Source organism: Capra hircus, chromosome 26 (assembly GCF_001704415.2).
Source record: "Capra hircus breed San Clemente chromosome 26, ASM170441v1, whole genome shotgun sequence".
Lineage (NCBI taxonomy): Eukaryota > Metazoa > Chordata > Mammalia > Artiodactyla > Bovidae > Capra > Capra hircus.
This window is the reverse complement of record NC_030833.1, coordinates 19,954,519-19,966,602: the sequence shown is the minus strand read 5'-3', so window position 1 is coordinate 19,966,602 and position 12,084 is coordinate 19,954,519.

Genomic DNA, 12,084 nt, shown 5'->3' with positions numbered 1-12,084 from the left:
TTGTTTGAATTTTTGTAAGAAAATTGACCCAGTCTCCCACATTGAAGGCAGAATCTTTACTGTCTGAGCCACCAGGGAAGCCCACTTGTATGATTAACAATAATAAATTGCTTAAGAAGTAAATCAAAAATCTAAGCACACAAGTATACAAGATTATGGCTCAAGCCTACAAAGAGCTTGATCCAAGCATTTTTTTTTAACATTATATAATTTTGCATTTCTCCTTTCCAGCAAACTTCTTATTCCCCTTTTAGGATTTATCCTTGGAAATGTCAATGCCAGAGACTGATCCATTAGTTAATTAGGTACATTTCTGAGTATACAATTACTTGAAAGGATAACAGATGTTGCATCTCACATCCAGACCTTGGCTAATGTGTAGATCATTAACTGAGGTCTGACTCACATTCATTTTTATGAAGATATAGGAGAGTTCTTCTCATCTTTTTTAAATTAAAAAAAAAAGATTTTAAAATCTTTTAAAAGATTTTTAGGTCTCCTAAAATTACTAAAAATTTCAGCTCTTCAGAGATTTGAATTTACTATTCCACACTAATTTTTCACCAGATTTTTTACATTATCCTGAGTTCTCTAATATCGATCACATCACTGAATAGAATCTAGCCTTCAGCCAAAATAATTGGACTTTTAATTATACAATCAAACAAATAAGCCAGAATGACCATACCTAAAAACTGGTTTTGCTCAGCACTTTATTTGCAAAACAAAAACATTGTGCAAAATCAATAATGGCGAAACTTATCTGTGGGAGAGGGCACTTTTGTATGGCTGTTTCTTTTAAAGCACCTCCTCACTCCCTTTCTGCAGGCTTCACCAGACCTGTCAAACCAGGCGCAAACTGTCCGGAGAACTTTGCTTTGTAATCTTTGGAAAATCTGGCGTTTGAAAAGGAAAAGGAAAGTAGGTAGTCAACTGCCAAAGTTTGCCCCACCACATCCTTGAGCTGCTACAAGTTCAGTTTGGTTCAGCAACATCGTTGAGTACCTGCCAGGTCCTAGGAAGAACAGCAGGAACTCGGGGATGAATATGAGTCCCATAAGACCTCCCCCTTGGGCTGCTCTCACCCTTGTGGTCACAGAAGTGGGTTATAGAGAGAACAACTGAGCTGCATAAACCACTCCACTTAGTCAACACGTATTTCTTAAGCCCTTATGTGTCAGGCAATGTGCTAAGCCCTAGGGGACCCATGTACAAGACCCTCATACTCTTATGAGTTCACAGTTGAGAGAGGATGAAGGACACTGAAAGCATGAAGATACTGTGTGAAACGTGCTGTGAAGGCGCTGGACATTCAGCATCCTAGTAGGGACTCAAGGGGGCAACAAGCCTATTCCTAGGGGTCAGAAAAGGCTTCTTTAAAACATGCAACCAGATACTTGAAAGATGAGTAAAAGTTTGTAAACCAAGAGACAGGGGAGGGAGACAAGGGATTATGGTGGGGATGACCTTGTGTCCAGCACTGTGATGGGCCCCTGGGAGACCCGCCCTCACAAAGGCATGCATCCCTGTCTTCATCTGTTCCCCACTCAGACTAGAATTCGTCAGCTTGTTCTCTTTCCTTTGTCTCTGACCGTCATCCCTGACTCCTTCGCCTGTTCCCTAGAGGCTCCCTCACTCGTCCAGTACAGCAACAGAGCCTGGACTCTGCTCTCTGTCTCCCCATTTCTACTCTTAGTGACTTGGTCCTCCTTTCACATCCCATCACCATCCAAAGACAGCAAAATAAGTGACATCACTCCATATTTAGGTAATTTCTTTTTCAGTGGCTGATTCTTGTGTGCCAATCCATGCCCTTATAAAAGCAAGGGTGCTTATCTTCCCCAGGCTGCTCTGGGATGCTAAATCATCATAATAGCCCCACTTACTGTCCTTGCTTTCTGTAATGACGACAGTTAGGAAAACCTTTCCCTACCCCCAGCAACGTCTTTTCTCCTGTGGCCTTATAGACACTTTCCAATTTGCAATTGAATTTGGCATAATCCGCACTTCTTAAGGGCTACACTTCACTAGGGAAAGCTTCTGAGCTTATTCTAATAACCTCTTATTATGAATAGCATCTATTATACTAAAGAGTTTTCCAGAACCTTTACTTAGATGATGAGCAGACCTCCCAATCACCCTTCTCACATTCACCCTCTCCCAATTAGAAAAATACGTAATCATATATATATACATATATATATATATATATATATATATATATATATATATATATATATCTCCTGGGATTTGGCATCTGCTTCATAATTATTTAGGAACATGATTCAGCAGTTTGGAAGGAGGTTGGAGGAGGGGAGGGGAGGAAATTTGCCCTTGACAGAAGAGAAGAGAAGGAGAGGAGGAGTGAGGAGCACTCTGAGTTCTCTGGGCAATCATTTCCCCAGTTTTCTTCCTCTATGTCAACTAAACATTAAGTTCTTCCAGGCTGGTGGCTGCATGATATATTGAACTGTCCTCAAATTGCATCATCCATAAAACCTTGCAAATAGTGGATTAGCAAACGATTTTTGTTCACGATGATAAGAAAAGTAGAGAAAAAAAAATCCTAAGTAAAAGAGATAAAAGTATGTGTGGGAGGAAAAGGCAAGTGCTGATGCTGACAACTTAGGTCAGAATATATATTTTTTTTAATAAATAGCAATACCCAGAAGCGGGGTTGCTGTTTGATATGGTTGTTCTATTTTTCACTATTTGTATAACCTCGATAATTTTTTTCCCCTCAGTGGCTGCACCAATTTACAGTCCCACCAACAGTGCACAAACGTTCCCTCTTCACATCCTCACTAATACTTGCTATCTTTTTAAAAAAGTTTATTTATTTAATTGAAGGATAACTGCTTTATCGAATTGTGTTGATTTCTGCCAAACGTCAACATGAATCAGTCACTGGAATCTTTTGTTTTTGTTTATAATAGTGATGGGGTTCGGGACACACTACCCCAACATATGGTACCTTGGCAGAGTCAGTATTTCAGGCTGAAAGGATTTGAGAAATGGCATGGACAGGAAAGATTTTCTGACCTTCCCCTGAAGCAGGTTGTAAAGTCCTCATGCGACAGCTGCCCTCCTATATTCAGAGAAGCAGCATCCTTATCTTCGAAGATAAAGGGACACAGAGAGGAATCTCAGTGAATGGTCTTTGCTAAATTTTTCTGAGTTTACTATACTGAGCTCACCTTTGTCCTTTATCATCTGTTTCCGCAGCTCTTCACCAAACCTAAGCAGAAAAACACTCACATTTAACCATTTCTTTAGGTCTTCATTTCCTTATGAAATTTCTCATGTCACATAAAACTTACTATAAAGTGGTACAGTTTTCTCGTGTTAATCTGTCTTTTTTTTTTACAGGGGTCCCAGTCAGGAGTTTGAAAGGGCAGAGGAAAAAGATGTTTTCCTCCCCTACAATAGCCATCCTGACAAGTATGAGGTGGTATCTCATTGTAGTTTCTTTTTTCTTTTTTTTTGGCCGCACTGGGTCTTCCTTGCTGTGCACAGACTTTCTCTAGTTGGTGCAAGCAGAGGCTCCTCTTTGCTGCTGTGTGCAGCTTTCTCTTTGTGGTGGCTTCTCGTTGCAGAGTAGAGGCTTGAGGCACGAGGGCTCAGTAATTATGGCACACGAGCTTAATTGCCCAGTAACGTGGAATTTTCCTGATCCTTGTCTCCGGCATTGGCAGGCAGGTTCTTGACCACTGGACCACCAGGGACATCCTCCTTGTGGTTTTGATTTGTACTTCCCTGATAATTTGTGATGTCTAGCCTCTTTTCATATGTTTGTTGGACATTTGTGTGCCTTTAGAGAAAAGTCTATTCAAGTCCTTTGCCCATTGTAAGATAAGGTTGTTTGATTTTTTTTTTTTTTTTTTTTTGCTATTGAGTTGTAGAACTTCCTTATATATTTTGGAAATTAACCACTTATCAGAGTATGATTTGCAGTTATTTTCTCCCATTCCACAGGTTGGCTTTTCACTCTATTGATTGTTTCCTTTGCTGTGCAGAAAGTTTTTGGCTTGATGTGGTCCTACTTATCTATTTTTGTTTTGGTTGCCTGTGTTTTTGGTGTCATTTTCATGAAATTATTACCAAGACCCATGTCATGTAGATATCCCCCTAGGTTCTCTTCTAGGAATTTTATATATTGGGGTCTTGTGTTTAAGTCTTTAATCCATTTTGAGTTGATTTTTGTGTGTGGTTTAAGATAGGGGGTCTCATTTTATTGTCTTTTATGTGATTATCTTCTGGATATATAGTCAAAAGAGTCAAAATCAGGCTCTCAAAGAGATACTTGCCCTTCAAGTTTCATTATAACAATCTTACAATAGTCAACAATACAGAAACAATCCAAAAAATACTCAAGTGTATGTATATGTCACAATCTCTTCCTCCATTGACAAGTTAATAGATAAACAAAATGTGGTATGGTCACACAATTGAATATTATTCAGCCTTAAAAAAGAAGGAATTCTCCCATTTGCAATAACGTGACCAGACCTGGGAGATATGCTAAGTGAAATAATCCATCACAGAAGGACAAACACTGCCTGATTCCACTATATGAAGTTCAAATAGTCAAACAAATAGAATCAAGAAATCTAATGGTGGTTGCCAGGTGATGGAGGGAGCAGGAAATGGAGAACTGTTGTTCTGTGGGTATAAAATTATAGTTTTGCAAGATGAATAAAGTTCTAGAGATTTGCTGTACAACGTCATGCCTCTAGTTAACCGTATGGCATTTAAAATTTTAAGGGAGTAGATCTTAGGGTAAGTATTCCTGAAAGTGAAAGTCGCTCAGTCATGTCCAACTCTGTGACCCCCTGGAATTGTCCAGGCCAGAATATTGGAGTGGGTAGCCTTTCTCTTCTCCAGGGGATCTTCCCAACCCAGGGATCGAAGCCAGGTCTCCTGCTTTGCAGGTGGATTCTTTACCAGCTGAGCCACAGGGGAAGTATTCTTACAACCCACAAAAAGCAAAATTATGCAAGGAAATTTTTGGAGGTGATGTATAGGTTTATTACTTTGATTTTAGTGAGGGTATCATGGATTATGTGTATGTCCAATTTATAAAACTGCATACATAAAATATGTGCATTTTTTGTGTATCAGTTATTCCTCATTGTTGTTGTTCAATCACTAAGTCATGTCTGACTCTTTGTGATCCCATGGACTGCAGCATGCCAGGCTTCCCTGTCCTTCACTATCTCCTGGACTTTGCTCAGTCTCATGTCCATTGAGTCAATGATGCTATTTAGCCATCTTACCCCCTTCAGCTCTCTTCTCCTTTTGCTTTCAATCTTTCCCAGTAATATGGTCTTATCCAGCAAGTTTACCCTTCACTGTAAAAAAATAAAAGTTACATTTTGTTTAACCAATAATTTGACAGATGGGAAAAAGTAAGGAAATATTAACCTAAACTTTGATGTAGACATATGTTCTATGAAATGGGCATTCTGATTCTTAGCTGGGAATATAAATGGGTATTATTTTAAAGCTTTGGAAACAAACGGCAAATCACATTACATTTTTTATGTTCTTTAATCTCCATAGAATTCTATGATTTATCCTATGGAAAATTTGGTTAGTATTAGTATTGAGAAAATATTACCAGTCCTAAAATATTTATTTCACTATCATTTGTAATAAGCAATATTAGAAACAATCTGAATGTTAAACTTTGTGGGAATGTTTGAATAGACTAGAGAATATCCTCATGATTCTATACTATGTAGGAGAGTGAGGTTAGCAAAACCCTGGAGGGTGAATTCTACAACCCCTCTCCTGCAGGGAGGTGAAGGTCTTATTTCTTTAATGGTACGCCTCTTGCCTAATTAGGTCATTGTATTTTCTACCTGTGGCTGTAGCATTGTGCCTGGAATATGGTGGACGTTTCAAAAGTAAGTGCTATTATGGTGCCATTAATATTTATGAAATCTGTATAAAAGCAAGGAGAAGGGTTTATGCTATGCTAAAAGTGAAACAATATTGTATTTCACTTTTGTTGTTGTTGTTAAGTTGCTAAGTTGTGTCTGATTCTTTGCAACCCCATGGACTGTAACCCTCCAGGCTCCTCTGTCCATGGAATTCTCCAGGCAAGAATACTGGATTGGGTTGTCATTTCCTTCTTCAGGGGATCTTCCCAACCCAGAGATCGAACCTGGTCTCTTGCATTGGCAGGCAGATTCTTCACAACACTAAGCCACCTAGGAAGCCCAGGATTTCACTTAAAAAAAAATTGTAAATAGAAAAATGGACTGAAGGATATGTAAAAAATGCAAAGTGAAAATGTATTTTTCGAAGAGCTATAGTGATTTGTATTTGTCTCTCATATTATCTAATAATTTTATAATCTTATTGTGCTATAGTTGATTTACAGTACTGTGTTTAATTTCTACTGTACAAAAAAGTGACTCAGATATACATACATACATACATACATATATATATGTATATATTCTTTTTCCTATTCTTTTCCATTATGGTTTATTACAGGATATTGAATATAGTTCCCTGTGCTATACAATGGGCTTCCCTGATGACTATACAGTAGGACTTTATTGTTTATCCATCCTGTATGTAATAGTTTGCATCTGTCAGTCCCAAACTCCCAATCCTTCCCTCTGCCATCCTCACCCCTCTTGGCAGTCCCAAGTCTGTTCTCTGTGTCTGCGAGTTGTTCTTGTTTTATAGATATGCTCCTTTGTGTCATATTTTAGATTCTACATATAAATGATACCATATGGTATTTGTCTCTAACTTATTTTGGTTAGTATGGTAATCTCTAGGTCCATCCATATTGCTGCAAATGGCTTTATTTTATTCTTTTTAATGGCTGAGTAATATTCTGTTGTATAGATGGACCATGTCTTCTTTATCCATCTTCTTTATCAATGAATTGACAGATTAAGTTGCTTTCATGTCTTGGTTTTTTAAAAAATATTACTGCTATGAACATAGGGGTGCATGTATCTTTTCGAATTATAATTTTGTCTGGGTGTGTGCCTAGGAGTGAGATTGCTGGATCATATGGCAACTCTAGTTATTTGAGGATCTTTCATACTGTTTTCCCTAGTCACTGAACCAATTTACATTTCCGCTAACAGTGTAGGAAGATCCCCTTTTCTCCACACCCTGTCCAGCATGTATTATTTGTAGACATTTTAGTGATGGCTGTACTGAATGGAATAGATGGTACATTATTGCATTTTGATTTGGATTTCTCTGATAATTAGTGATGATAAGCATCTTTTCATAGAGAAATGTCTTCATTTCTTTCTTTCAATAAATGTCTATTCAGGTCTTCTGTCCATTTTTTGATTGGGTTATCTGTTTTTTTGGTTATTGAATTGTAGGAACTCTTCATGTATTTTGGAAATTAGGCCCTTGTTGGTCACATCATTTGCAGATATTTTCTCTCAGTCCATTAATATTTATTTAATAAGTATACACAATTTTAGCAATAAAGACAAACCATTTAGGTTATTGAAAATGATTATTCCTACATTTTCTCATCCTTTTAACAGGTTACCTTTCTGGGTATTCATTAAATTAGTCCTACTGGTAGAATAAAAACTGTACAAATCTGTTATGGGTGGTAGAAGAGGCACAGAACTGAGAGCTGGGGGATTTGGGTCTCCTCCTTCCCTGTGACCTTGGAAAAGTCACTCAACTTCTCTGATCTCTGTTTCTTCCTGGAAATGGCAAGAGCAATATTTGACAGGTCATCTCATTAACTAATAAGTACATCATGTAAGACTGAATAAAGACTTCAAAACTGTAAAGTGATTTACAAACATACATTACCTTTATGTTTCAAGTTTTTACCTTTTTAAAGCTTGAACTGTCCCTTTTAACTCCTTCTTGCAGATGAAGCCAATTGAGTTGGACACTAAGACTCATTATGAACTATAACCCCTTTCATCCTTCTTTCTTTTTTTTACAAAGAAAATCAATATATAGATCTCCCATAGCATTTATTTTCTCCTTTTTCTTCTTTCTAAATGAATTTCAACTAGGAACATCTGCTGTCATGTTAGGAGTGACTAAGCTTGATGTGACTTTTCTCAGTTTAGATATTTAGGCTGATCAGTTCTCACTTTTTTATCATTTGCTGTCAACTGGTCTTACAAACCAAACCAAAGAGGCAGGAAAGGAGACAAATTTCCAATACTCTAATGGTCAAAGGATGACATTACCCATGAACTCAGGGCTGTCCAGGCAGGAAACTGCATTTATGTCATGGATAAAGCAGTAAATAGCGCCCTTGATGATTGATTGATCATTTCCAGATGTTATGTTAGTTTGTCCACACTCAAAGCTACCAAATAAGTCCTTTGGAAGTGATGGTCATCTCCATAAGCTGGCACGTAACTTTGCTCATCAATAAAATATATGTCTTTATTCTTTTAAAGGAATTCTCATGACCACCTCAAAGCTACTGCAGTTTGGGGGACTTTGAGTATTATATTTTCATTTCCTCTGCCTGGTACAACTGCCTCCCTTTAATATCTCTGCCTATATGAATCCTAATACTTTATCCAGGTGAATTTACTGATGTCAGATTCTTTTAACTGAAATCATACTTGCCTCCATCTTTGAATCCTCAACTGAGGCAGTCTGACTTTTTCTAAATTTTATTTAGAAAATGAGTAACTTTTAAAATATTAAAATTTTATTATATTAAAAAATAATCTCTGTATATCGTGTCCGACTCTTTGCGACCCCATGGACTGTAGCCTACCAGGCTTCTCTGTCCATGGGATTTTCCAGGCAAGAGTACTGGAGTGGGTTGCCATTTCTTTCTCAAGGGGATATTCCCGACCCAGGGATCGAACCCAGGTCTCCCACAATGCAAGCAGACGCTTTACCCTCTGAGCCACCAGGGAAGCCCTTATATATATATATATATATATATATATATATACACACACACACACACATATAAAAATGTATTGTATTTTTGTATACAATGTATGTATGTATACATAAGTATTGCATATACTGTAAAGGTATAATATATACATGTATATGCATAATATATTTATATGTCTCCCTATATTATATATTTGTCTTTATGTGACATATTTCTTTGAATTATCACTTAGAAAAGAGATGGCTATTTCATATTTGAGTCCTTATGAAGTCTCATGTTAGAATGTTTGTCCTTCTCCCAGTTATTTTATTTTGAATAACCAAGGATTGTTTGGGGAAAACAAGGCACCTCAACCTTGGCTGCATATTCAGATCACTCAGAGGACTTTAAAAAATTCCAGTGCAGGCTGCATCGTAAACTATTGAATCAGAATCTATGGAAGTGTGTCCTGGCACTAGTGGGTCTTGTTGTTGTTGTTTTTAAATTTTTATAGGAGTATAGTGTTATGTTAGTTTCTGCTAACATAAAGTGCATCAGCCATGCTTATACATATATCCCCTCTGTTTGGGATTCTCTTCCCATTTAGAACACCACAGAGCATTGAGTAGAATCCTGTGTGCTGTATATAACAGACCGTCATTAGCAATCTATTTTATACATAGTATCAGTAGTGTATATATGTCGATCCTAATCTCCCAGTTCATCCCACCTCCCTCTTCTTGGTATTCAAACATTTGTTCTTTATATCTGCGTCTCTATTTTTGCTTTATAGATAAGATCGTCTACACTAATTTTTTTTTCAGATTCCACATATATGTGTTAATATATGGTATTTGTTTTTCCCTTTGACTTTCTTCACTCTGTATAACAATCTTAGATCCATTCAGGTCTCTACAAATGACCCAATTTCATTTCTTTTTATGGCTGAGTAACATTCCATTATATGTATATGCACCACATCTTACTCATCCATTCTTCTATTGATGGCCATTTAGGTTGTTTCCATGTCCAGGCTATTGGAAATAGCGCTACAATGAACACTGGGGTACATGTGTCTTTTTGAACTATTATTTTCTCTGAGTATATTCCCCTGGGTCATGTGGTTCTATTTTTAGTTTTTTAAGGAACCCCCATACTGTTCCCTATAGCGGTTATACCAATTTACAGTCCCACCATCAGGGCAAGAGGGCTCCCTTTACTCCCCACCTTCTCCAGCATTTATCGTTTGTAGATTTTGCAATGATGGCCATTCTGACTGGTGTGAGGCAGATTGTAGCTTCGATTTGGACTTCTATAATAATTAGTGATATTGAGCATCCTTTCCTCTGTTTGCTTTGTTTGCTATCTATATGTCTTCTTTGAAGAAATGTCTGTTTAGGTCTTCTGCCCATTTTTTGATTATTGTTTTCTTTTGTTTGTTTGTTTTTAATAGAGCTGCATGAGCTATTTATATATTTTGGAGATTAATCCTTTGTCAGTTGCTTCATTTGCAAACATTTGCTCCCATTTTGAGGGTTGTCTCTTCATCTGAAGAGCATTTAAAAAACACTAATGCTGGGGCTACAGTAATTAACAGTATGGTACTGGCATTGTTGTTTTTTATTCGCTAAGTCGTGTCTGGGTCTTTTGTGACTCCATGGATGATAGCCCTCCAGGCTCCTCTGTCCGTGTGATTTTCCCGGTAAGAATACTGGAGTGGGTTGCCATTTCCTTCTCCAGGGATATCTTCTTGACCCAGGGATCAAACACACGTCTCCTGCATTGGCAGGTAGTTTCGTTACCATTGTGCTCCCTGGGAAGTCTGGTACTGGTATTAGTGTTTTTTAAATGCTCTGCAGGTGATTCAGTAACAGTAATCCTGAAAATTACTGTTAACCTGAAACAAACTTAGTGCTGGAACTTGGTGTTTATAAAGGTCATCTGATGGAAGCAGGGATTCAACACAGGTTTAGTGAGTATTCCTGAGGAGAAAGTCTCCATCATTGCAAATGGTGGCTATCATTACTTTTTTCTTTAAAAAAAAAAGCTTAAAAAAATCATTTTGATAAGAAATATCATTATTATAAGTTGTACAAATCTCAAACATACATCCGCAGGATAAATGAAAAGTACATTCTTATATTATGCTAGCTGGTTTTGGTGGCATAGGATAAATCTCCAGAGGCAGAATCATGCATGGAATCAGAAAGTGCCATAGTTGGAACAACTTAGGCAGCAGTGAATATGATGTGCGAGAAAACTTCATTAGGTGATTCAAAAGGGATACTAGTGATGATTAAGACAATGATGTCAAGGGTGCATATGAAAAGTTTGAATAGAATTGTTCCATGAAGTTTGAGCATAGAAAAAGTACTATTTCTGGATCACTGTATAAGTTAACATGAATTTAAATATCTATTGTAAGCAAAATTAGAAATGAAATATTGATCACTTCAACCACCCCTCTAAGCATTTAAAGATTAAAATTCGTCAAACATTGTCAGTGGGAAAATGGAAGCATTGCCTTATACTTGGGGTCCCCTTATTCTGTTGCATTCGTGATTTCATTTTTCACTTGCTAAAAGCAAGCTCTTTAAGAATGGAGACTACCTCTTATTGATTTGATTTTACACATACCTATCATAGACAGCGGAGAAGGTAATGGCACCCCACTCCAGCACTCTTGCCTGGAAAATCCCATGGATGGAGGAGCCTGGTAGGCTGCAGTCCATGGGGTCGCTAAGAGTCGGATATGACTGAGCGACTTTACTTTCACTTTTCACTTTCATTCATTGGAGAAGGAAATGGCAACCCACTCCAGTGTTCTTGCCTGGAGAATCCCAGGGATGGGGGAGCCTGGTGGGCTGCCGTCTATGGGGTTGCACAGAGTTGGACATGACTGAAGAGGTGTAGCAGCAGCAGCAGCAATCATAGACACAGGTTTTGTGGGAACAGAAGCACATTTGTGGATAGCCTTATTTTAGAGAGGAAATTACATAGTGACCTTGAGATATTATTAGGACTTCTCCCAACACTACTCAAGTGAGGGTTGCTGGGGTGTAAACCTTATGAGCTTCATGGGAAATTCATGCCCTCATCCGCTCTAGTGTCTAGCACTGGTGTCTGGCTAACCAGGCACAGGAATTACACAGCCATTTAAGTTGCATTGCTTTCCTTATTCAAACAACCTATGAAATCCTAAGATGGTTTCAGAGCATCCC